Below are 6000 nucleotides of genomic sequence, written 5' to 3'. Positions count from 1 at the left end.
TTAGCATATGATGAATGGCTAAGGATCCTGGGATTGTACTGATTAGAGTTTAGAAGGTTGAGGGGAGATCTAATAGAAACTTACAAGATAATGTATGGTTTAGATGGGGTGGACGCTGGGAAGTTGTTTCCGTTAGGCAGGGAGACTAGGACCCATGGGCACAGCCTTAAAATTAGAGGGGGTAAATTTAAAACTGAAATGAGACAACATTTCTTCAGCCAGAGAGCGGTGGGCTTGTGGAATTCATTGCCGCAGAGTGCAGTGGAGGCCGGGACGTTGGATGCCTTCAAGGCAGAGATCGACAAATTCTTGATCTCAAAAGGAATCAAGGGCTACGGGGGGAGTGCAGGGAAATGGTGTTGAAATGCCCATCAGCCATGATTTAAATGGCAGAGTGGACTTGATGGACCAAATGGCCTTACTTCCACTCCTATGTCTTATGGTATTAATAAAATTGGGCTGTGTAACATGGCCATTCTCATCTGTATTGCTGCCGACTCACTGCAGTTTGGAAACAGCAGATGGAGATGGTAGGTAGTGTAGGGGTTATCATTTTAAGGGTTAATTGTGTATCGTGGCAGTGATTCACTGCGTGAAATCTGTGCCATTGTTGTTTAAATTCTGTATCAAACATTGTGAAAGGGGCAGAAACCATCCATTCGCAATCACACAATGATGACATAATGAGAAGATGCCCACAGCTCAGTTCAACAAACATGACATGACATTTGGAAATGGGCTAACTTTATTCTTTTTGCTATGTCAATGAGGTACATGAAGGCAAATAAATGTATGTACAATTACATTGTAATGAAATGCTCGAGGGGCTACATCTTCACAACCAGGCGGAGTATTCAAGCGAAAGAGTTACCATTAAAATATGCAGTATTGTTGAATTTGAGAGCATTATTCCTAAAGTGTCCATTAATTATATCTTTCTAATCACCAGTTAGTCCTTAAAGCAGTCCTCTTATAAACTTCAATTAACTCACTTCCTAACTCCATGCCTCTCTAGAGTAGCACCTGTTTTAGCCGATCTAGATACACAAGATGCTACAGAAGAAAAATTGCATCACTGGTCCTCCTCTGCTAACTTTGCAAAGCCTTAACATCATGATCTATGTGAGGAAACCAAACTGCACAGTGTTCTGTAATCTGACCAAAATGGGGGGAGGGAAAGGGAGGGAGGGGAGAGAGAGGGAGGAAGAGAGATAGAGGTGTAGAGTGAGAGGGAGAGGGAAGGAGAGAAATTAAGTGTGACGGGGGAGGGAGAGAGAGGTAGAGACAGGCAAACATCGCTGCAGGAGTTTTTCAGGGTAGTGTCTGAGACCTATCTGAGCTGCTTCATCAATAACTCACCCTCACCACAAAATCAGAAGTGAGGATGTTCATTTACGATTGCAGTATGTTCAGCACTGCATATGGCTCTTCAGATACTGAAGTAGTCTCTGCACATATGCAGCCAGCTTTCGGCAATATCCAGCTTTGGACTGTAAGTGGCAAGTAACAAAAACAGAAACTGCTTGAAAAATTCAGCAGAGCTGGCAGCATCTGTGGAGAGAAAATGGAACTAATGCTTCAGATCCAGCTACCCTTCTTTAGCTTTCTCCATATAGATGCTGCCAGGCCAGCTGAGTTTCTCCAGCAACCTCTGTTTTTGTTTCAGATTTCCAACAGATAAGTAACATTTATGCCAGGCAATGGCATAAGAGGAACTAACCATCACTCCCAAATATCCAATTGTATTACCATCAATAAATTCACTAAAATCAATATCCTGGGATTACCATTGACCAGAAACGGCAATGGATTTGCGACATAAATATCAAAGCAGGTCGGAAGCTAAGAATTCTGTGGTGACTCACCTCCTTACTCCCCAGCGACTGCCAACAATCTATGAGGTACCAGGAGTAAAATGGAATAATCTCCACATACTTGGATGAGTGCAACTACAACAAGCCTCAAGAAGCTCAAAAACAACTTGGTTGGCATTCTATCCATCCCTTTCATAGCTTACCTCCATCTCCTACCTACTAATCTCATCCCACCTCCTTGACTTGTCCGTCTTCCCTGGACTGACCTATCCCCTCCCTACCTCCCCACCTATACTCTCTCCACCTATCTTCTTTTCTCTCCATCTTCAGTCCGCCTCCCCCTCTCTCCCTATTTAAGAACCCTCACCCCATCCCCCTCTCTGATGAAGGGTCTAGGCCCGAAACGTCAGCTTTTGTGCTCCTGAGATGCTGCTGGGCCTGCTGTGTTCATCCAGCCTCACATTTTATTATCTTGGATTCTCCAGCATCTGCAGTTCCCATTATCACTGGTAGGAAGAGCTAGTTATGTATTTGCATCACTATACTCCCCAGATACCTCCTGTGATAATGTGGTTAAAAAGTGCCATCTTGAGTGCATTTGAGACGGTATTAAAGTAATTGTGATGGATAAGTGCTTTGAAAAGAGAAATGATTATTTTGGAGCATAGTTTACTGCAGGGTGAAAAGAAAACCCATGAAGGGGAAAGAAAAGTTCAAAAGCTCAGATGACAAGGTGTAGAGCTGGATGAACACAGCAGGCCAAGCAGCATCAGAGGAGCAGGAAAGCTGACGTTTCGGGTATGGGTCCTTCTTCAGGAAAGAAAAAAGGTCCTGGCCCAAAAGGCGGCTTTCCTGCTTCTCTGACATTGCTCGGCCTGGTGTGTTCATTAAGCTCTGCACCTTGTTATCTCAGATTCTCCAGCATTGGTAGTTCCTGCTCTCTCTTAAAAAAATTCAGGTGTTTTCACTGTAATAATATAGGCTGCATGAAGTCTAAGTACTGGGAAGACAGATGTGGGAAATCAAGATAAGCCAGTGAGTTTTGTTGAACTGGTAATGAAACAAAAAATGGAGGCTAAAAAACTGCAAAAGAATGTACAACCTGCTCAGGGCCTGATTGAGAAGAAGCTGCCAGATCTCGTTAAAGGATTCACTTGTGAAAGCAAGGATTATTCTACCCGCTTCTCCAAGCAAGCATTAGAAATTAAAACTTAAAAGATGGTGGAGCAAGTCAATCTTTGACGTTGAGCAATGAGAAAATATATATTTAAGGAGTATTATTTATGGAAAAGGAGATAATATCATAGAATTCCTACAGTGTGGAAGCAGATGCTTCGGTCCAACAAGTCCACACTGACCCTATGGTGTAGCCCACCCAGACCCATCCCTCTATAACCCACCCAATCTACACATCCTTGAACACGATGGACAATTTAGCATGGCCAATCCATCTAGCCTGCACATCTTTGGATTGTAGGAGGAAACCAGAACATCTAGAGGAAACCCACACAGATACGGAAAAGATTTGTAGACTCCACACAGACAAAGTCCACACATAATATATGTGAAATTCATGATGAGACAAGCAGTATTCCATTATATAAAGTGAGGCTGGTGACTCCAGTGAAAAGTGGTAGGAATATCCTATTCCACATTTGGAAAACTGCATCGAGAAGGTGGGATAAGCAACATATATTTAAGTTATACTTATTCAGAGGGTATTGGCAGGTACCTTTATTGAAAGCTGAAGGAAATTTCAGCTTTCATGACATACAATAGGCTTTACCAGTTTGAAGTCAAGCCATTTGGTATGAAAAATGTGCCAGCCACATTTCAAAGACTAACCAATAAAGCCATTTGGTGATTACCCAATTGTATGTTGTACAATCAATTGTATGATCTGGTGACTTTTAGTCACATCATGAAGAAACATCTATCAGAATTGTTTGATTAACTTCTGGAGGCCGGCTTGTTGATAAGCTTGACCAAGCGTGTGCTCACAAAAGTCCAAGTCACATTCCTGTGCCATGTTATTAGCCATGGGCAGAGGACCCTACAGGAAGCAAAAACAAAGGTTACTGGGGAGTTTCCCATACCGTCAACAAAGAGGGATGTACCACAGTTCATGGAAGAGTGTGGTTTTGTCAGAAGTTTGCACAGAATTTTAGCAGTGTGGTTTCTCTGCTGACTTGTTGAAGTGCAGAAAATTTCAACGGACACAGGAACATCAGAAAGCATTTGACAACCCAAAAGCTGTGTTAATCATTGCCCCTGTGAAAGCCCACACCTAATTACACAAAGCCATTCAAAGTGGCTATTGATGCAAATGTTGGTACAGTACTCTTGCAAAAAGATGAGAAGATAAGACCTTTTGAGAATTTTTCCATAAAATTGAATAATCAACAGAAATATTATCCAAATGAGAAGGAAACCTTGAGCTTGCTATTGATAATATAAATGTTGCCAATACCAACAATATGTCTGAAACAATTGTACATACTGATCATAATACAATGCTTTTGGAAAAATTTAAGGATAAAAATTCTAGACTGTTTAGATGAAGCTAATTATTTCAGCTATTCAATTTGGACACTATATGTGGCAGGACAAGAGATCGTAATTGCTGATGCATCATCATGACTTTGATGAAAGAAGAGGGAGATGCTTAGTGGTGGGAAAATACAGGCTGATGGACTGCAGTTGTGAATGTTCGCATGCTTATAAATCAATGTAATGTACAAACAGCGCAAGGCTGAAGCTGTTTGAAAATGAAGCCATCTGTGCATTTTTTTTTTAACAGGAGGGGAGGTGTGACAATACTGTGACTTTAAGAGGTGTATTTTGTCCTTTTTTTCAAAAAAAAATAAAACACAGGAAATCTTGAGACTGCTCAAAACGAATGAACAGTTGGAGAGGCCTTGTGTTTTCTTTTTGTTACAAAAAGAAAATGTTGGACAAATAGAAGCAGCCTGACTAGTGGTCTCAACCTCCCACACAACCAGGATTTGGTTTTAGCTTTCTGCAGTTGTTAGAATCTTGAAGTTGGATGTAGAAGCTCTTATTACTCTGTTTCAGCTCTCCCCGCTACTGAATTGCATGTGAAACATTTATTTTACTGAATTTGCCTTTGCCAAGAGTGTTTATGGGATGTGACTATATTGGAAGTTAATTAGTTAATATGTATTTTATTTTTTTAAGCATTGATGCTTGCAGTTAATCTCTTTTATTTTTACTTTTTAACCTGTAGTGTAGAATAAAGTGAGTTGTGCTTAAAGTCAAGTACTTTGAGCAATTGAACTGTATCTGGAATGCAACACCCTACACTCAACTTTTAAAATAAGAAAAAGTTAAAGAAGAGAGTTAAAGTGAGAATTGATCCTGGTACAAGTAACATCCCAGGCATCGCTACAAAGGGGAGGTGAGAGGGGAACTAAAGAAAATTACAACCACCAGGAAGTGATGCTGGGTAAATTGTTTGAAGTGCGTGGTAACAAGTCCCTCAGTACAGATATACTTGTTACTCGAGTCTTACAACATGGCTAGTGAGATAGTTGATGGGCTAGTTGTCATTTTCTTTTTTAAAAAAAACTTGCCTAGATTCCAGGATGTAGAGACTAACTGCAGGCTAATTAGCCTGTCATGGGAAAGTTTGAGAGATGTTAATAGAAGTACACAGGGGGGGGAGAAAAAGTAAATCAGCAGAGTCAACATGGTTTTATGAAAGGGAAATCATGTTTAACCCATTGGAGAACTTGTGAAAAGTAATATGGAAAATGGGGAACTGATGGATGTACTGTGGGTTGATTTTTCAGAAGACATTTGATAAGATCCCACAAAGGTTATGGAAAATAAGGGCGTGTTGTATTGGGAAACATATCAGTGCGGCTGGCAGAAGAATGGCGAGCTAATAGGAAGCAAAAGCAAGCATCAATGAGTGCTTCCTTCATTGGGGTGTTAAGTGTCATCAGGATCAGTGTTTACAGTTTATATACATTACTTGGATAAAGGAACTAAAAGAATCATTATTCATCTTGATGACAAAGACGGCTGGAAACACAAGTTGTGAAGATGACATGAGGCTCTATAGTGATGCAAATAGGTTAAATGAATGAACAAGGATCCAGGGTACTGAGTGTACTGTGGAAAAATGCGAAGGAGTCCATTTAAGCAGGAAAAATAAAACAAT

The sequence above is a fragment of the Stegostoma tigrinum genome, chromosome 1 (assembly GCF_030684315.1).
Source record: "Stegostoma tigrinum isolate sSteTig4 chromosome 1, sSteTig4.hap1, whole genome shotgun sequence".
In the NCBI taxonomy this organism is placed as follows: domain Eukaryota; kingdom Metazoa; phylum Chordata; class Chondrichthyes; order Orectolobiformes; family Stegostomatidae; genus Stegostoma; species Stegostoma tigrinum.
Note: the sequence above shows the minus strand (reverse complement) of the source record.